This window comes from Saimiri boliviensis, chromosome 1 (assembly GCF_048565385.1).
Source record: "Saimiri boliviensis isolate mSaiBol1 chromosome 1, mSaiBol1.pri, whole genome shotgun sequence".
Taxonomy (NCBI): domain Eukaryota; kingdom Metazoa; phylum Chordata; class Mammalia; order Primates; family Cebidae; genus Saimiri; species Saimiri boliviensis.
The window spans coordinates 296,195,965-296,217,588 of NC_133449.1; the positions used below are offsets into that span (position 1 = coordinate 296,195,965).

The window sequence follows — 21,624 nt, forward strand, 5'->3', positions numbered from 1 at the left end:
ATTATCTAAATAACCAGGGAATAAAAGCCTCATGTCTAGCGGGTGTCAGAGGTAACTCTCACCTCACAGGCTCATTCTTTTCCAGTCTACTCAGAAACTAAAGGCTCAAAAATACAAGTAATGCATTTTTTTTTTTAGTTCCGTCAGTGCTATATGTTGCTATTTTTTCATTCTCTAAATTCTAATTTATTTTTTTCTTTTTTTGAGCATAGGCGAAAGTTTATTATAAAGCTTTAGAGCAGTAATGAAAGGAAGGAAAGTGTACTTGGAAAAGGGCCAAGTGGGTGACTTGAGAGACCAAGTGCACCTCTAATTTACTTTTAATGAAAAACAGTCTAAAGAGGAAAAAATGCTGGATTTGGTTTTGGAAAGTTAACTGCAGTCTGCCACGGTCCGAGCAGCTCAATGGTCAGTAACTGAACAAAAAACAGAAAACCGCTTAGAACAGCGGTCTTCAGACCTCCGTGACCACTGGTAGGCAAAGCAAATTAAGCTTCACCTTCATTCTAAAGCCAAATGCTGTCTGAAAGTCCCACCGGGTCTTGTGTTCATGGAATGTTTGTTCCTCAGTGCCTTTGCTCAAACCGGCCTGGCTGTCTGGAATCCCATCTTCTCTCCTGTTTAAGCCACATACATCACTCAAGATCCGGTTCAAAAGATGCCTTCTCAAGGAAACCATCCCCAGCACAAACTCTTCTCTGCCCCATGCCCAGACACCTCAGCTTGGATCATCACAGAGCTCCAGATAGCTTGATTCATTGCTGGGATTCTGTTTCATGGGCTTCCATAAAGGAGCCCTGATAAGTTTCAGAGTTTCCTCTGGGATTTTTTTTTTCACTTCAATAATAAAAGACATCGTTACTCTTATAAGATTTACTTATCATATCTGTTTATTGCATTGAAATATGATTTGCTAAAGGTAGAGGCTTGCCTTATTAATCTTTTTAGTTTTTATTGATCTCCTCCCACAAATACGCAGCCTTGAATAAAATAGGTAGTCAATTGTTTTCTTGTTTTAGCCTTTCGGAAGTCATGTTATTCACCGTTTCATGTTTAATACAGAGTATTATTTCCTGCCATCTGTGGTAAACAGAATAATCCCCTCTACCCTGGTGAAGATCTTTATGCTCTAATCCCTGGAAGCTGGAAGCATGTCACCTTGTGTGCAAAAGGGATTTTGTATGTGGAATTAAGATGAGAACCTTGAGATGGGGAGCTTATCCTGAATTATTCAGGTGGGCTCAGTCTAGTTACCTGAGTCCAACTTTTCCTGGTTCTGGTCAGAAGTAGATAATGATGACAGACAAAGGTCAGAAAGATGCACCATGAGAAGGACTCAGCCATCACTGCTGATTTTGAAGGTGGCAGAGGGGAATGGGAACCACGGAATGCAGGAAGCCTGCAGGAGCTAGAAATGGCAAAGGAATACATTCTCCCCCTGTATTCATTTCCCAGGGGCAGTCACAACCACTTACCACAAACATGGTGGCCTAAAACAACAGAAATGAATCTTATTATAGTTCTGAAGGCCAGAAGCCCACATTCAAGGCGACAGCAGGGCCCCTCTTTCTCGACAGACTCTAGGGGAAGGTCCTTTCTGGACTCTGGCTTTTGGTGATTGCTGGCAATTCTTGATGCTTCTAGACCCGTACACGCATCTCTCAAACTTCTGCCTTCCATATCCCCTGGCCTCTTCCCTGAGTCTATCTGCAGTTCCGTTTCTCTGCTTTATCTTCTGATAAGGACCCCAGTCATTGAATTATGGCTTACTCTAATCCAGGATGGTTGCATCTTAACTGCCTAATTACATCTGAGATTCCAGGTTGACATCAGTTTGGAAGGAGCATGATTCAACCTAGTGCACTCCCTAAGAGCCTCTAGAAGAGACCACCGCTGCCAGAACCGTGGCTTCATCCTAATAAGACCCACTTCCTCCTGCTTTTCTCTAGAACTGTGACATAGTGAATTCGCATTGTTTAAGCCACGAAGTTTGTGATAGTTTGTCACGGCATCCATAGGAAACTACCTGCCACCCAGGCTAGGGTCACCAATTTTGTCTTATTATGAATCACAAACTTTACGGGTATCTGATGCTATGTTCATTCCTGAGGACAACCTATTCATAAGTACGTCAGGGGAACACAGTTCACTGCCAGTGGTCTCCTTAATAAATTCCAGCGAAGAACACTGAGAGGTTTTGTAAAGTTTCCACTTGTGTTAAAGTAGCAAGGACAGTGTTGTTATTCTAAGATGCACTGCTTTGAGGCCTGGCTGTACCTTCACCATTCTGGGAACTTCTTGGAGTTGATAACCTGAGTTGCTCAACTCAGTTTTCCATACATGTGCTTTCTTGCAGTTTTTCATTAAAACTTACCAAATGGTAGTAAACAGAATGGCAGAAAATAGAGAGTATTTTTGTTTTTTTTTGGTGTTTGGTTTTGTTTTTTGTATTTTTATAGCCAAATCTGAGAAATGTCAAAAATAGCATAAGAATCTTTCTTATTTCACACTCAAACCATGATAAATAACAGACTGGGATAGCAGAGTGGCTTGCCTGTCCCTAAACCATCACTTGCCAGGGTCAGACATGCATTACATACAGGTTTCAAAGCAAGGCTCACGCACCGATGGTCGCTGCCGTGAAGAGGACATGCTTCTGCCCCATCTTCCCCACGCGGGCTGTCCCTGTGTCTCAGTTCAAGCAGAAGCTGGAAGATCCAGGAAAAGAGGCACAACTGCAGGACCAGCGTGCAGGGGCCCTGGGATCCAGTGAAATTCCGATTTAAGGGATGTGGTTCTGCAGTATGGCTGTGTGTGCTATTCCTATGGCCGCTGTCCCAGTCACTGCCTGAGAACCCACAGAACTGCATTTCTTAGAATATGCCCAATGCTATAAATCTGTCTGTTTGTCTAACCATCCATGAAAGCAATTGATGAGTCCTTTTTTTTTTTTTTTTGGAGACAGAGTTTCACTTTCGTCGCCCAGGATAGAGTGCAATGGGGCAATCTCAGCTCACTGGAACCACCACCTCCCAGGTTCAAGCAATTCTCTTGCCTCAGCCTTCCGAGTAACTGGGATTACAGGTTTGTGCCACCATGTCCAGCTAACTTTTGTATTTTTTACTGGAGACGGAGTTTCACCAGGTTGGCCGGGCTGACCTCGGATGATCTGCCCTCCTTGGCCCCCCAAAGTGCTAAGATTATAGGCATAAGCCGCTGCACCCAGACCAATTGATGAGTCTTTATCATTCATTTCTCAATTTAGAATGTTTATTTCAGATTATTTTCCCGAACTTTGAGGATTATCATACAGAATTATAATACATTTTTTTGTATAAAGTATTTACACTTTAAACATAGTATCTCTAAAGCATCGGGGTATAAATTATGAGGAATATGGAAAGCATTACGCTGTAAGGAGCTAAGTGCATTGTGGTTTCAGAATTTCTGACTTGAATATGTACATTTATATATATTTATGCCTTTATGTATAAGAAGATGACAGAATAGTCATATATATTTTTGAATATGTATCAAGAAAATAGCATTGAATAAATTCCACATTTCTGTGTATCTGTTCAGGTTAAAAGACTTTCTATATTAAGCCCTGCAGATGAAATCAGAACTCTTTCAAATTAGCAAATGCAGGCAGTGGATAAACTTTATCCTTGACACAGTCTCTTGAGGAACGTCTAGGCATTTTAATATAAAATGAGGAGCAAGATATTCTCTACAGTAAGCACAATTTGTCTTTGTGTCCCTGCCACAGCATGTAATAATATTCATTCATGGTTGATTAACGGTTTGGTTTGTCTTATTGTGCAGAAAATAAATGAGATAAATAACAAGCACTATCTAGGCCACTGGAGCACAATTTGTTTGGTGTGACCATGGATGCCACTGTCTGTTTCAGGGAGCTTATTCCACAAGCCCACAAGATTCCTAACCACTAAAAGAATCAGATGATCATTGTTTTCACTGCAGTACCCAGACCATCCCTGTCCTGGAAGTATTGCTGAATTGGAGCTTTTTCTGAGGCAAGAGTGGTTGTAAAAATAAAGTTCAGTGTCAGCTGCAATGTACATTAGCACCAGCATCTTGAGGCTGTGAGTTGAGAATCAAGTGACAAAAGTCAGTGCCCCAACCTGGTGAGCATGCTGGAAGATTGTCAGGTTTCCCTCTGGGTAAGACTCACATGAAGTCAGCTGACTTCTCTGATAAGAGATCTCCAAAATTCCACTATCAGTGGGGCCACATTATTGGAAATGACATGGTGGAGATGTCAGCCACGACCTGTGTTGAAACTCTCAGAGATCTCAAATAGAGGGTCTAGGCAGTTGACTCAGAAACCTGAGAGCTGATCGGGACAGGGGTTTGGCCATACATTACAGTGACCAAGGCTGGGCCAGAGGGCTGAAGACTGGCTTCTAGTGTTTGATGTCTTTTACATGTGCCATTGACAAGTCCTGGGGGTCTTGTTCCTCCTCCCTAAAATAGAGATGACATTACTTTGTGTAACTGTTTGATAAGGTTTGAGGAACAATCACAGGAAAATATATTGATAACAGTATATTTTTCTGCCAATGTGAAATAAAGTATTCCTATCATAACACTGCATTTTAGAAATTATTAGAAATTATTATTTTTTCCTCCTCTAAGTCAGAATCTGCAATCCCCACTCCTCACTCAGATGGGAGACTCAGGACACAGAGAAACTGATCACCTAGTCCCAGATCCCAAAGCAAGGTGCTGTGAAAGAAAGCACCATTGCCCCTTCTTCCTCATTTCCAGCTGTGCAAGGGGCACAGGTCGGAGGTGGCTGCTGTCCGAGTTTCAATACAGGAAAGGCCAACTTTTTCTACTTTTTTGACACACCGGGTGTCTCCAATTACTTTAAAAGATATACTAAATTGTCAGATATGTGTTTAGCCAAAATCGATTTCGATTTGCTTTTGAGGAAGGTTGGCAGGTTATGCTAAGAGTGTATCCATTAGGCCAGCTCCTCACAACAACAAAAAAAGCAGTGAAAAGACAGATCGTTAAAATAACAATTGCTAATATTAATCGCAGGTCTTGTCTCCAGAGACTCACAGCAAGATCCAGGAATTGATCTTATCGATCTGCATAAAAACCACAGGGAAGGAGGGCAGAAAACAGGAGCAGCCTTTATTTTCTCACTGAAAGACAAGACAATTAAGGTGGGGATCCAGTGTGGGGGAGCTGTGAGGGTAAGGGGCTGCAGGTCTGACCCTGGGGGTTCATTCTAGGAAGGTCCCCTGGGTGGTGTAAGTGCTCTCATAATAGTGTTGCATGAATATTCATGGATGCAGCTACTTACCCTTGGAGCCAGCTTTATCCCACTTGGGCCATCACCATCAACAGCAACCCAGCTTTTACATTTACCTTTAACACGTTCAGCCCTTTGATTCTTTTCCTTTGAAGACAACACTCTTTATAAAAGGGCCCTCGTATTTAAATAATTTGTCGATAAGCATGTGAAACTGGAAGACTGAATTTACACTCACAGAGTGGAAGGCATCTGTTCTCTGGAAAACAAAGGGCCATAAATATCAATATTAGAAAAGAATTCCAGCCCCGCCTTCCCCACTGGCACATTTCAGACTTAATCATCAGCAAGACCGGAGTTCTGCTCATTATTCTACCCATGGGATAAGGCTGCTTTATTACTGTCAAGACTTTGTTCTCTAATTATTTACAGAACATTTAGTAGAGGGCAGAGACCATGAAAGAGACTCCTGACCTTCAGGACCTTGGTGAAGGCAACCTCCAGGCTAGTAGGGGGAACCCAGGACAGAGTTGCTCACAGGAAATCATGGTGGTTTTTCTCTGAAACCACAACACAGCATAGGAGGGAAAGATCCCCCAGTCATGTCAGAGGGAAGACACTGGGATATGAATCCCATGATTTTAGTGCTGTATTCTAATTTTTCATAATGACTGTTTCTCAGTGTTACCTATATTGTTTTGACAAGTACCTATTTAAGGACACAAAGAAGATGGATATTTTAAGGTTTGAGAGCTAATGTGTGTCAGACTCCATTATTTTCAGGGAAATAGATGATTCTCTCTGTGTGGGAGGAAATGGGGCACAAGAGACAGTGAAAGAGTTTCTCTGCATCCCAAAGGTATTTCCAAGTTAAAGCCAAGATGCCAGTGAGGGGATAGAGCAAGAAACTTTGTATTGGATGTTCCAGCCAGAGGAATGACTGAAGGGGAAAGACCACTCCATGTGAAGGGGAAAGACCATCAGTGTGTCCCCATGAGCCAGGATGGAAACAGACTCCCTGTGAAAGACTAACTCACGGGGGATGTGGCTTCGGGAGGACAGGGCTCTTTAGAAGATGCCTAGAACACGGCTATCCTTCCTGTAGAACCTCTGGGGTTGCTTGTCACTCACCTGTGATTACATGTTCCTTGTGGAACATCCAGGTCAAGATTCTTTCAGATTGAGTAGTTTTAGGGGGTCTGGTTGGAGATTGGAGCCTGACAATGTAATACTCATGCTCTTTGCATCATTAATTCAACAAATATTTATTGGGCACCTCCTACTGCTGGACAGTGCTCTATGTGTTGAAACTCATAATAGTCCACATACAACAAGATTATCATAGAAAGAAGTTCTAGCAACAAGATCCCACCAGATAGACCCATCTGAGTAATTTGTACCTCATATACGAATTCATCTGGGTAATTAGAAATCTGATATATTCTATGAACTAGATTCTTTAATTGGTTTAAGGAAACTTCCAAATAAATTTGAGCTCTAGAATTGCGTCCAAAATAACTCTTTAGATAAAGGCAGTAAGAAAATGTGAACACACCTGTAATCCCAGCACTTTGGGAGGCCGAGCCGGGTGGATCATGAGGTCAAGAGATGGAGACCATCCTGGTCAACATGGTGAAACCTTGTCTCTACTAAAAATACAAAAAAATTAGCGGGGCATGCTGGTGCGTGCCTGTAGTCCCAGCTACTCAGGAGGTTGAGGCAGGAGAATTGCTTGAACCCAGGAGGCGGAGGTTGTGGTGAGCCAAGATCGCACCACTGCACTATAGCCTGGGTTACAAGATCAAAACTCCGTCTCAAAAAAAAAAAAAAAAAGAAAGAAAAGAAAAAAAGAAAATGTACAAAACTTACAGCTGCCTCACCCTCCTATTTGTGTATTCTCCTTCCCCAGCCGCACCTTCTCCTGACCATCTGTCCTACCCCAATATCTTTGCATCTAGAAGAAAAACAGGTTTGAACAAACTAAGACCTAACGAGACAAAACTGACCTTGGTGTATTAGTCATCTACTGCTATATAACAAATTATCCCAAAACTTAAAAGCTTAGTCAGATACCAGCTCACAGTTTCTGTGGGTCAGGAATCTGGAGACTGGCTTAGCTAGGTGGTCCTGGCTCAGCATCTTTCATGAGGTTGCAGTCAGTCTGTTGGCTGGAGCTAATGTTATCTCAAGATTCAGCTGGGGCTAAAGAATCCACCTCCAAATTCATTTTCATGATCATGGGCAGCCCCGGGTATCTGCTGGTTATAGGTGAGAAACTTCAGAGAGACTCATCATGGGTGGGGGCTCTCCCTAGGGCTGCTCACATCAAGTGAGCTATCTGAGTAAAAGGGGGAGAGAGAGAGAGAGAGGCCACCATGATGAAAGTCGAAGTCATTTTTATAACTTAGGAAGTGAGCAGTCATCACTCCTGCCATAGGCGGCTGATCACGCAGAACTACCCTAGTCAATGTGGAAGGAATTTCACAGGGTATGAATAGTCAGTAGGCAGAGTTCATTGCAGACCACAGTGGAGGCTGGCTGTACTCTGGGTTAGATCTGAGTTAGCCCTTCTTCAGGCTGTTGCCAAGCACCACTGCAGGGGTGAACCTGACGCTCAGGAACAAATGGAGATGAGGTCTACTTGGCAGGGAATAGGGGCAAGCCTCCTGGCTACAGGTAACCTCTAAGACAGAAGCCAAAGAATAGCATGTGACCTTCCTGCTGCTTAGGAGGAGCTCTATGAAACTCTCCAAACCAATAGTAAATGTGTAAGTACAGCATCTCTCTTCCTGGAAGTTGTGAAAACTTAAAAACACAATCTTGTATATCCTGTGAACCTACAAAGTCCTAAGAATCTTATAGATTAGCTAGATGCAGTGGCTCACGCCTGTGATCTCAGCACTTTGAGAGGCTGAGGCGGGCACATCACAAGGTCTGGAGATGGAGTCCATCCTGGCTAACATGGTGAAACCCCGTCTCTACTAAAAATACAATTAGCCAGGCATGGTGGTGTGTGCCTGTAATCTCAGCTACTTGGGAGGCTGAGGCAGGAGAATCACATGAATCTGGGAGGTGGAGATCGCAGTGGGCCAGATGGCGCTACTGCCCTCCAGCCTGGGCGACAGAGCGAGACTCTGCCTCAAAAAAAAAAAAATCTTATAGATTTTTTAATTGTTATGAGGAACTTTCCAAATAAAGTTTGAACTCTAGAATTGCCTCCAAAAAGACTCTTTAGGAAAAGATGATAAGAAAACGTACAAAACTTAAACCGCTTCATCATCCTATTTGTGTACTTGCTTTGGTTTCCCCATCCTCTCCTTCACCTGACCATCCATACTACCCCGATACCTTTAAAACTGCAGCCTTCATGGGAAACAGATCCCAATACTACCTAGTCGGTAGACGATACACCTTTTCTTTTCCATCCCTGAGCCATCGCTAAAGGACTCCCAAATCCAAGGATCGTGTGGGGACAGAAACTGAAGAACTGAGGCTTGTTTTAGGCACAAAGGTTTCCCTGGCTTCTCTCATTCACATGATCTTTGGGTGAAATCAGAAAATGCAAACACTTGGCTTGAAATGACTAGCTGGCATGTCCTTGCAAGGAATTTAAAGCAGATAAAGAAGAGAGCTCTCCTACTGGCAAATGATGGCAAATGGCTGTGATGATGATAGCTTGGTCTAGAATTTCTGCTTAAAAGCACAGCAGGGAGGAGGAGACTATCTGAAGTCAGGCAGGGAGTCCTGAGGTGCCTCTTGGTGTCTCTCTGCCCTGTGGCCACAGGGGAGAAGCAATTACAGTAACCACAGCCTACAAGAGAAATGGAATCAAGGACCAGGCTTGGAAAGAAGAGATGAGTCCAATGCAAGTAACAGAAGTGGAAAAGGGAGATGACAAATGTCAGTTACATCTTGAGATGACCCCAGCAGTGGAGATTGTGGCTTATTCTAGAAATTCCCCTCTTTAATATCTGCTTCTAAATTGTGGCAACATATACATTACGCAAAATGTACCATTGTAACCATTTTTAAATGCACTGTTTAGTGACATTAAGTACATTCACATTGTTGTGCAAACATCACCACCACCCATATCCAGAACTTTTTCACCTTCTTTAACAGAAACTCTGCACCCATTAAACACTAACCTCCTATATTCCCTCCCCGAACCCCTGGCAACCACTATATTACATTTTGTCCCTATGAACTTGGCTATTCTAGGTGCCTTATGTAAGTGGAATCATAGGGCATTTGTCTTTTGGTTACTGGCTTAGTGCACTTAGCATAATAGCCTCAAAGTTCATTCAAAATGTAGCACATGTCAGAATTTCTTTTCTCCTTAATGCTAAAAATGCTCCATTGTGTGGAATAGTTTTGTCCATTCATCTATTGCTGGCCCCTTGAGTTCCTCAACCTCTTGGCTATTGAGCAATGATACTTTGAGTATGAATGCATAAGGAATCTGTTTGAGTCCCTGCTTTTAATGTTTTGGGTATATAATCGAAGCAAAACTGCACCATCATTTTATGTCTTTTCAACACTGTGTGGCCAGGCACCACTCGATGATTAAGATGGAATGAGTTCAGCATGATTGTGAATAGATCCAAGTGGTACCAGGGCACAGGGGAACTGTAGCTTTGGGTGGCCCACATCACATGGTTATGTCCCCACAGAGATTTTACGTAGAGCAGGTAGGCAGTTCCTATGTGGGCTGGCAGCATCCCACCACAAGAGTTTGCTTCACCTCTACCTCAGTTTTGTGTGTATATATGTGTGCAACCTCCACCTCCTGGGCTCTAGCAATCCTTCCGCCTCAGCCTCCTGAGTAGCTAGGACCACAGATACGCACCACCCCGCCCAACTAATTTCTTGTATTTTTGGTGGAGACAGGATATTGCCATGTTGCCCAGACTGTCATTTTATTTCCTTGTTTTTTGTTTTCTTGTTTGCTAGTTTTCTGGAAAGCCAATATGACATTTTCAGCTTGAGGGCAGGGCAGCCTGGAAATGTTTGTGAGAAACTTCCTCTAGGAAAAACTTTCAACCAATGGAGAATAAAAGTTAGTGAATAAAACTCTCGTAGGGCAAGCGTCCCCAAACTATGGCCCACGGGCCGCATGCAGCCCCCTGAGGCCATTTATCTGGCCCCCTGCCGCACTTCAGGAAGGGGCACCTCTTTCATTGATGGTCAATGAGAGGAGCACAGTATGTGGTGGCCCTCCAATGGTCTCAGGGACAGTGAACTGGCCCCCTGTGAAAAAGTCTGGCGACGCCTGCCGTAGGGTATCATTCTCTAGATGGGCAGTTCTGAGACTTGTCCCTCTAATGCCTGAGTATCCCTGGAAGGATTGAGCTCCAATTTCCCCAGTGGCAAAAGCTCAATAATTCACGAATTGTCACTCCTATTCCCTCTCTGTCTTAGTGTCTGCACTCTCAAATAAACCACCTGTGCCCAAGCCCAAACCTCAGGTTCTCTGTTAGGATGATCCCAGGAGAAGATAACAAAAGTCTCCAGTTGGCCACATGGGTGGACCATAATTATACGAACATAATAGAAAACAACCCCATCTGCCCACGGATTTTCTAACCTTCCAGAGTTGAGATGTTCTGTTTTGGAATAGAACTCTGTCTGATCATTAGAGAAAAGAAAGCATATTTCTCTTATCTGAAGAGGAGAGATTTAAAAAACTAGAAGGATGTCAAGAAAGCTAACAAATGAGAAATATTCATTTGTACATATTACCAGCAAAATAAATAACAAAAGTTTATGATAGTAGTGTATATATATGTATGTGTGTGTGTGTGTGTGTAAAATGTGTGTGTGTGTGTGTATATATATATATATATATATATATATATATATGTACACATACTATTTGTTATGATCAGGTTTTACTGCTGTTTCTGAATTCATGATATATATACAATGTTGAGTTTTGCTCAAATCATAAATTTGTAAAATGTACAAAGTCACTGGGGTATTTTTCAGGCTATAATTGCTCACCAGTTGATATTTCATGTCTAATTACCTTGGTTTCTTTCTGAGAGTGTAGAAACCTCTGAGCAGGCACATACTGGAAAACTTACTTATTATGTGCATCTACATTTTGAAATGAAAAGGTCACACAATAAAAAACGGTTGATCTTAATAGACTCTGCTTAATTTCATACTTCATCGTATTTTGAAATATCCCAGGAGTGAACACCAAGGAAACTCTTAACATTTACAATTGAGATGATTTATGATTTAAATTATAATAATTTTTTAGTTTTAAAAACTAAGAAAATCAGTTCATAATGTGAGAATTTTTTAGAATACTTGGAATTTTAAGTAAGCATGTTACATTTATGTCTATTTGTTTTACACTAAATCACTGTAACAAAACAAGAAAAAAAAGTTGATACTGAAAAAAAAGTTGAAACAGAATAAAAGATGGCTCCCGTCTGTTGTGGAATGAATTCTGCCCTTCCCCAAATTTATGTGTTGAACTCCTAATTCCCCAGTGTGACTGTATTAGAGGTGGCGCCTTTAGAAGGTAATTAAGGTCAAACGATGTCATAAGGGTTGGAACCTCATCCAATAGGACTGATGTGTTAGTCCGTTTTCGCTCTGCTGATAAAGACAAACCCAAGACTGGGTAATTTATAGAGAAAAATAGGTTTAATTGACTCACAATTCCATGTGGCTGGGGAGGCCTCAAAATCATCATGGAAGGCGAAAGGCACATCTTACATGGCAGCAGGCAAGAGAGAATGAGAACCAAGCAAAGGGGAAACCCCTTGTAAAATCATCGGATCTTATGAGACTTACTCAGTACCATGAGAACAGTGTGGGAGAAACTGACCCCATGATTCTATTATCTCGCACTGGGTCCCTCCCACAACAAGTGGGAATTATGGGAGCTATAATCAAGATGAGGTTTGGGTGGGGACACAGAGACAACTCTTATTAACTGGTGTCCTTATAAGAAGAGGAAGAGGTGCCAGAGGCTGCACATGCACAGAGAAGAGGCCACACAAGCTCCCAGCGAAAAGGCACCTTCTACAAGCAAGAAGAGAGGCCTCAGCAGAAACGGTTGTGTAAGCCCGCAGCCTGTGGCTTTCTGCATTCTGTGTGACAGGCTTCACTGACAAATACACCAGCACTCCTGTGCTGGATGATCCCTAAGAATGGGTGATTTCACTTAACACTGTGCACCCCAAACCACTAGGGCACTATTTTTAATTTGGCAGATTATCCATGAATTTATATTTATTGAATTCAGATCAACTCTGTAAATGTTGATGGTGATTACACTGAAATGTGAGCTCTCTATCTTGAAGATGAACAAGTCATGGGCCTCACTATTAGAGGTCCTGCACCCTCACGACTGATGAGTGGGTAACTGAGCTGTTCGTGTGCATGCATCCCATAATACACACGTCGGACAAACCAAGGCAGCATGCCCAAGCACAGATGAGAGAATCCACTTATTTGTTGTGGGATTTCTCCGTGCAGTTCAAATGTTTAAACAGTAACATCATCATCAGTCAAGCTATTACGGGCAAACATCAGGCAGATCCAGTGAATTTTAGAGGTGGGGTCAGAGGCTGCCCCCAGTCTCACTGCAACCCCCAACAAGATATCAACCTCAGGTCCACTTCTTTCCTTGGACAACCCCTTTGCCATTTGTGCTCAAGTCCCACAAAAAGGTTTTGGCAAAGTACTTTAAGTGTACTACACTCTCTCTTTGCACCTCACTCCCACAGAAGTGCTAGAAGCTGGCCTGGGCCACCCACTTCCATCCCTGCTGGGACTCCTTCCCAGAGAAGCTGGGGGAAGCAGGGGACATGTGAAAAATCCCATGACACTGAGTTTGACAGCCACTTATAAACCATAAAACATGAAAGCATGTCCCTGTGTGCACTGCCTTGGTCACTGGGAAAGACCAGGTAGAGCCTGCCCCTCTTCAGACACATTGCTGCCTCCACACCTGTCCTGGCTGGTTCCCTTCCACATGCCATCTCTTCAGATGCTGACATAGGAAGGCAGCAAATTTGTGTCTCCATCATCAGCTGGGATGGCTTCACACCTCGATGAGGGTCATCAACTTCCAAAAGCTGTGTTCAGCAGCATCAAAACATGTTTCCTAAGGAAATAATTTTGGAAAGACTTAGTATCTAACTCATAAGCCACCCTATGTCAAAGGACATCTAGAAATGATTTGACCGATACTTTAAAGAAATTTGTCAAGGTGCCACACACACAGCAGAGGGCTCCAGCTTTCTGGTAACACTTTGCAACTCACTCAGGACCCGGCTGAGGTAGGAGAGAAACAAAGCCCAGGAAACAAAGGCAGAGAGGGAGGATCGTTATAGCACAAATAATGACGTTAAAAAATCTACATAAAATAGAAATGAGCTGCAGCTGCTTCCCATCCCAGGGATGACAGGGCCCTCCTTCCAGTGGAATAAATCATTGCCTCTTGGGTCCCTATTGCAAAACCCATGATAATATCTGAAAGGAGGAGTCAAGAGTCTGAGTTGTGCTGCATAATCATGAAGGGAAGTAACTTTAAGTTTCTACAGGCAGTTCACAATCAGTGTGGGGAGAGGTGTAAAAATGACAAGGAAAAGAGAGCAGAAGGACAGGAGAGAGAGGACCTGGTGAACTGAGTGGGAGGCCCGGGCCCTCCCAAAAGACACCATCAGTAAAAGAAATCCCTGGTGCTGGGAAGAGTCAATGCCTTTCTAAGGCTGGAAATGCTGGCCAGGACAGCTGAAACTGTTTCCATTCCAGCAGACAATGAATTCTTCCCAGATTCATTCTTTGCTAGCTCCTAAAGGTCAGTTAAATCTTCTACACACGTTAGCCCTATGTTCCAGGTACTTTTGGGTGATGAAGGAAAAGGGAACTTGCCATCTGCAGCATTTTCCACTCCACTCCCCACTTCCAGTAACCATTGTTAAAAACAGGCCAAGCATCCCCTACTCCTCCCCACTCATATGTACATTTGCAAACTCATACTCAGCCTCCTCTGCTCCTGGCTTCTCTTGCATGACAAATAAGTGCTCCGTGAAAAGCCTGCTGCATCAGTGAGAAGCTTTGGAAAGACCACATAATGTTTTCATATTTACAAACATGTTTGGATACTTGTTTCTTTTTTACATCTTCCATTTCTTTACTGAGATATTCTATCTTTCCATTTGTTTCAACGATGTTTGCCATTACTTCTTGGCACATTTTACAATAGCTTCAACTTTTTAACATATATTTCCAAAATCTCTGTTGTCTTGGCATTGAAATCTATTGAATGCCTTTTCCCAGGTAATATGAGATCTTTCTAGTTATTCATATGATAAATTTTGAATTATATTTTGGACGCTTGAATATTATGTTACAAGACTTTTAGTCTTGTTTAAATTTTATGAAAAATGTTGTCATTTTCTGTTTTAGGTGTCAATCATTGGGTCCGATCTATAAGTTATATTTAGCCTTCTGTAGTTTGAATGCCCGCTATTCCATTTTCAAAGGCTTTGCTGCACTATTATGATCTGTAGCTCTGCATGTAACACCTAGTCTAGAACCAAGGCAGTAGAGAATATCCCTTAGTTTAATTCTTAGAGTTTTTGATATGGTGTTTTAGAGAAGCTTTATGCATGTGCAATTTGAGATGAGTCTAGGAATTGGTAAATAACTTCAAAGGGTTGTTGTCCAACTTATTCTTTTTCTACAATGCTCCCAAGTACTTTTTGGTTTTCTAGAATTCCTTTTTTGTTTTGTTTTGTTTTAATTTTAATTCTATACCCAAAAAAGCTAAGGCTTTATTCAGCCCACCTACTATACACTTCCCTGACTATGCCAATAATTAGGGCAAGGGATGGGAGGACATAAAAAAAATGAAACAAAAATATTTACCCCCACCTTTTTAAGACTAAAGCTCTCTTGATCAGAGAAGACGTTTCCTTCCTTCGTAGATTTAGGCACTTATGGGTCCAGCTGCCCTTGTATCTCCAGGAGACAACTTTATTGCTCCTTAATCCTGGGCTAGCTTTCTCCTGGAGCTTTCTTTGTCCATATTAATGCCTACCTCTGAGTTTCATGCTGTCTTGCATATGGAACTGGAGAAATTATATACTCACCCCTAGTTTGATAGTCCTCCAAATTCCAGCCATTTTCTTCAGTGCACCTGGTACTTTTTAAATCCAGACTTCTCAAATATTTGATCCCTGCATTCTGTCCAGGTCTCATAGCTGCATTCATAGAAGCCCACAGGTAGCGTGTGCTTACTGAATCTTACCCAGAACTAGATCCTTGCCAAATGTGTCCATCATCCTGATTTCATGTCTTATGATTGAAATAATCACTCCCCTGTAAGTGGAAATTAAGTTTTTCATATACATTGCTTAATTAGTTTCTTATAAGATTCTTATTATTTCACCACTTGAACAGAAGAGGAAATTCAGACAAAAAGCCTAGAGCCACAAAGCTAATATGTGGCAGAAGGGACGCTGAACTGTGCCTTTAAATGCCAAGTCTAGCACTTTCAGTGATACTTCCCAGAATTTTTTATAAGCAGCATAATCAGCTGGAACACATATTCTTACAGAACCAGGATTTTCCTTCTGGAATGAGGAATCAAAATCTTTGCATAAAACAGAATGTTCTGCTAATAGACTTGAATTAGAATGATGGTGATAATGGTAATGATAGTGGTGATTTAAGAGTCTGACATAGCTGATGCTTAAAAAAAGTAATTATTTTGAGAAAAATGTGTGTGTGTATGCTTCCACAAACCTCCTCTACCAATATATCTATCAAGGATAAAATATAACTGTTATAAGTAAAATTTCAGTGCTGCAAAAGAAATAGCACTCGAAGACAAATCCTCTCAGCAAGGCAGTTTACTTCTATAGAAGGGTGTGGCTCGTGGGTGGAGCAATGGTGGCCACATGTTTGGACAAGGTGGGGAGGGGTACTTATGCCTGACAGGGGTTGTCCCTACTGCTGTGTCATTCCCCTGTTGGCTAGGGTTAGATCACACAAGCTAGACTAGTCCCAATTGGCTATTTTAAAGAGACCAGGGGTCCAACCTTGAGTGGCAGGGTGGGTGTTTTGGTGGAATGGATGGTTATAGGTAGGTCAGAGCAGATAGTGAGGAGGGACCTAGGTCAAAGATGGTGGCTGGAGCAGGCGACTGGAGCAGGTGACCGGGATGAGTCAGGATGGAGCCGGGGCTGGTGGGGAACAGAGGCAAACTACTGATTAGAATAGGTGGAGAAGGTTGTTTACTGGAATTACAAGGAAGTTAAACTTTAAAATAGAGAATTAAAGAATAAGAGAGCTGAACACACTGAGATACTGATTATTTGAAGAGAAACTTGGGGTTCACTATAACATAACCATTAGCATACCATTCTTCCCAAATCTTAATATGTATGCATTTATTCTTTATATAACACACAGAGTGCTTCCTTAGGGACTTTTGTGATGAAGAGTATCAAGATCTCAGATTGGGTGGATCACATTTCTGTTGGAGAAAATACTGTTTTATTTCCTTGGAGCTTGATAATAAGAAAAGAAATGAAATCTATTCTCTTCCTGTTTACAGAGAAAGTATTACTGAGAATGAATGGTTAGCAGCAATTTCAAAATTTCTGGAACAGAATATTGAAACTAATGAATATATATTTCCCAATTTGTGTGTGCGTGTATATAGAGATTATATAGATAGATATCTTTATAAATAACCTCATTTCCTATTGAGAAATAGAAAATTTATATTTTTCTACTAAAGTAGTACATAGAAATCCCAGTTATTTAAAACTCTGAAAATGAAAGCCCTTCACAAGAATTCCCCTGATGAAACTTGCTAGAGGCATCTGGTGTCTCTGAATTTTAATAATCTCTTTTTTAAAAAAGTTTTCTTTTTTATCACACACATTGAATATAAGCATTTGTTTTCAAGCTTTCGTCTCACCTCCACGTAATCAGAATAATAAATATGGTATTTCCATCCTTTAGCTGGAGGCTTAGAGAAGTATGCCCCTGAAAACCTTCCACATACTTTGATAAACAGTCCCATAAGGCTTTCTGCATAGCTTGGAAGCTTTCAGGGTGAGTCTTTGCATTTTTTTCTTTTTAAAAGGATGAAACTGAAAGATATATTAGAGAAGGAAAAGAAACAAATTTGGCATACGATTCCATAAAAGGATGTCAGATTTGGCACTGAAGAGAAGAAAACTACAAAGAGATTCAGGAGAAACTTTGCTTCAAACAGACCTTTTTTTATTTTTCACAAAACAAATAATAAGGAAGAATGCCTCCTTCCTTCCACTTCATCTATTCTGGGAAAAGAATAATTTGTCACAATGATGTCACTGGAATCAGACTGTCTCCCGGAAAGGCCTGCTTTCTTCACGTTGCCTCCTCACATCTTCAGGGGCCAAATCCCTATCCCTCCCGTTCCAAACGAGCATATGCCAAGAGCCAGTGCTGGAAATCAGAGAGAGGCTATTAATGTCAATATATTGCTGTATGGTTACAATCTCCATTTTAAGTTCCTGTCTCTGCTTACTAAATAATATAACTGTCATGACAAAATACAATATACATGACAATGAAGTATCTAATTATCCAACAGATGTGAATGCTTACCATTACATTTGTACCTTAAGTAAATCCAATAAAAATGTCTCTGAGTGACAAACTATATTTTTAAAGACTCTTCTAATTTTAATAGTTTATGATTCTAGAAAACTATTAGAGCTAATATCTAATCCAAATTACAAATATATATGTATACAAACTAGATACTCATGAATACTTGCAGTATTTGACTACCTTGTAAATTACTTTGAATGGTTTAGTCTAAGTATCTCAAACATTTACTCTTTGAATTTCATTAAACTATTGTATTGATTCCACAGTATAATTGTAAAAAAGAATCTACTCAGCAAAGAAAAATTTTAGCCTGGTCAAATTATAACTTGTGAATGAACTGGAACTCAAATGCTGAAATTTAATTGCATTCTTAACCAAATTTCATCTTAAACTGAGAAGGACTTAAGGAAAACCCTGACTTTGTTTAAAAATACTACGTTTTAACAGAACAATGGTTATGATAATTCAGTCATTGCTTAGATGGAATTTATAAAGAATGTGATTATTAAGATTGATACCATGCCTGTCACTTTGAATGTCATTCCATGAATGTTCAGAAAGACAAATGCACTCATTCACCAGAACTGATCACAGAGCTCCTTGGTGACAGCAAGTGTTCAGAAAGGCTACCAGATTGACCAAAACGAAGCTCTATTCTGCATACTGACAGTCACTTTGTCGTTGTTATTCTGAACAGCATAGGAAAGACTTATTTCTTCTTGATAATTCTAGGAAGAAATTATCTGAATCTGTTACTACAGATTTTGGCTATGGATTCATTGTAGAAAACTTGGAAGAAAATAATTAAAATGTATCTATATCTCAATACACAGATATAACCACTGGTAACAATTTGATGATACAGTGTCTTTCTTACAAATGCCTTTCTATGCAAACACATACACAATATATATGTGTATATATATATATATATATATATATATATATATATGTGTGTGTGTGTGTGTGTGTGTGTGCATATATATATATATATATATATATATATATATATATGCATGTACATTTAGAGACACCTTGACTAATGTTTTGAAAGTGAAGTCTACCTAACTTGGTGTCTTCTGTTCAGGACTGCAGCCCGAATGAGAGGTTGTGAGCCACTGGAGCCATGTGGGCTCAACAGCTCAGGATCTTGTGTCTTTTGTGTGCTAAGCACCTGCTATGTGCCCCCTAGGTGGTCTTATAATTGTTTGTTTTCTTCCTATGAATCAGCCACATGCCTCCTGCTTTAAAGTCAGGGAGGGTGAGCAGAGGCTGGGGTCATCACACAGAGAGATGGACTTGTAATATGGACTCTTGAATATTTAAATGTTGCCTTCATCAAAATTAAGCCCAGGCATATTTTCCTCATACAGCCTCATTGATTTACATTCAACTGGTAGCCAGTGGGCCAGGTCTTAGTGTTCTCAAGCTGAAGGGAGCAGGCACATGCGGAGCTTGTGGGTCCAGAGGGAAGTGCTCCATGGCCACTGCCCAACACGCTTCTGCAATAGGAAGCTGAAAATAATAAGAAGCAAGAGCAAGGGTGATCAGTTAAATCATTTTCTATTGTTATAGAGAAACGTCCTGATGAGACCCAAAACTGTAGAGAAGGAAGAGAAAAATCACTCCTGTTAATGAAATAGTAAGAAATATTTTACCTTTTCCAAAAAAACAAAGCTTAAAAGGCAGCAAAGAAAAAGCTAAGCCTTAGGAATTCTAGTATATATATTTCTCTTAGCTCTCTGGCTACCCTGATTTGTGTACCCCTGCATGCATGGCAGATGATCAGGGCTCCTCTGTGGAGAGGAGCTTATTAAATATCCAACAACTTAATATCATCAGCCACAGAACCCCACACATATGACATGCATGAACATCTTCCAGATGAGAACTGTTAATACCAGAATGTCCTCTAAATAATTTATCAATGTACCCTCCCACCAGCATTCAGGGTCGTCCCCATAGTCGCACACCCTAGCCACATTGGATCAAGTCAGTCAGGTCCTTTCTGTATCAATTAGATGTATGAAAACACGTCTCTGTTGCTTTAATTCTGTTTCCGTTACCGTTAGCGGATAGATGTCCTTCCACCATGCCTTCCTCTCTAGATCTCATCTTCTGCCATGGCTGCTTTTGCTCCATTTGTGCCTTGCTCTTTTACCTGTGAGGTTGTCTTTTTTCCATAAAAAATAATAGTAATAACTACATTTTCTGGACTTTTACTGTGGTCCAGACATAATGCTAAGGACATAATAGATATTACTTACTTGGGCCAGGTGTGGTGGCTCACGCCTGCAATCCCAGCACTTTGGTAGGCAGAGGCAGGTGGGTCACTTGAAGTCAGGAATTCAAAGCCAGCCTGGCCAACATGGCAAAACCCTGTCTCTACTAAAAAAAGACAAAAAACAAAAATCAGCTAGGCATGGTTATGCACACCTGTAGTACCAGCTACTTGGGAGGCTGAGGCAGGAGAATCCCTTGTACCTGGGAGGCAGAGGTTGCAGTGAGCCAAGATCAAGCCACTACATTCCAGCCTTGGTGATACAGTGAAACTGTTTCTGAAAACAACAACAGCAAAGATATCACTTGCTTGAACCTTCAGAACGACCCAATGAAGTAAGTACACTCATTATCACCCCATATTACAGAAGGACAAGCTAAGGTACCAGGAGATTAAATGACTTGACCAAGATCACACAGGTAAGGATTACACATAGTCCTGAACAAATAGCAAGTCCTCATTGACTAGTATCTACTATTACTACTGGTATTATTATCTTATTTATATATTTTTTAAAAGATTTTAATTTTTAGAGCAGTTTTAGGTTCACAACAAAATTGAGTGGACAGCACAGAGAGTTCCCATATAGTTCCAACTCGCTCCACACACACACAGCTTGCCCCATTATCAACCTTCCCACCACAGTGATAAATTTGTCAAACTCAATTAACCTATGCTGACACATCATGATCACCAACATCCATAATTCATGTTAGGGTTCACTCTTGATGTTGTACACTCTATGGCTTTGAACAAATGTATAATGACATGGATCCACTATTACCGTATCATATAGAATCATTTCACTGCCTTAAAAATCATCTGTTCCCTTTTTATTTTTCCTCTCCCTGACTCCTAGCAACCACTTTTTTTTTTTCTTCTTACTATTTTTTTTTTTTTGAGATGAAGTCTCACTGTGTTACTCAGGCTGGAGTGCAGTGGCACAGTGTCAGCTCACCACAATCTCCACCTCTATGGCTCAAGTGATACTCCTATCTCAGCCTTCTCAGTAGCTGAAATTGCAGGCACCTGCCATCACACCTAGCTACATTTTGTATTTTTAGTAGGGACAGGGTTCCACCATGTTAGCCAGGCTGGTCTCAAACTCCTGACCTGAACCGATCTGCCTGCCTTGGCCTCCCCAAATGCTGGGATTACAAGCGGGAGCCACCTTGCCTGGCCTAAGCAATGAATTTTTTTTTTTTTTTTTTTTTTTTTTTGAGACGGAGTTTCGCTCTTGTTACCCAGGCTGGAGTGCAATGGCGCAATCTCGGCTCACCGCAACCTCCGCCTCCTGGGTTCAGGCAATTCTCCTGCCTCAGCCTCCTGAGTAGCTGGGATTACAGGCACGTGCCACCATGCCCAGCTAATTTTCTGTATTTTTAGTAGAGACGGGGTTTCACCATGTCGACCA

The 21,624-nt window shown here is 41.3% G+C and overlaps 1 long non-coding RNA gene across 1 annotated transcript; it reads right to left on the bottom strand.

Annotated features, from left to right (window-relative positions):
- Positions 1–17,532: 17,532 nt before the first annotated feature.
- LOC141583555 (uncharacterized) lies at positions 17,533–19,449 on the bottom strand. The gene is made up of 2 exons (XR_012516209.1): positions 19,317–19,449; positions 17,533–17,761 (listed from the first exon to the last, which is right to left on the bottom strand). It is a non-coding gene; the product is annotated as an uncharacterized LOC141583555 (long non-coding RNA).
- Between the last annotated feature and the right edge of the window lie 2,175 nt (positions 19,450–21,624).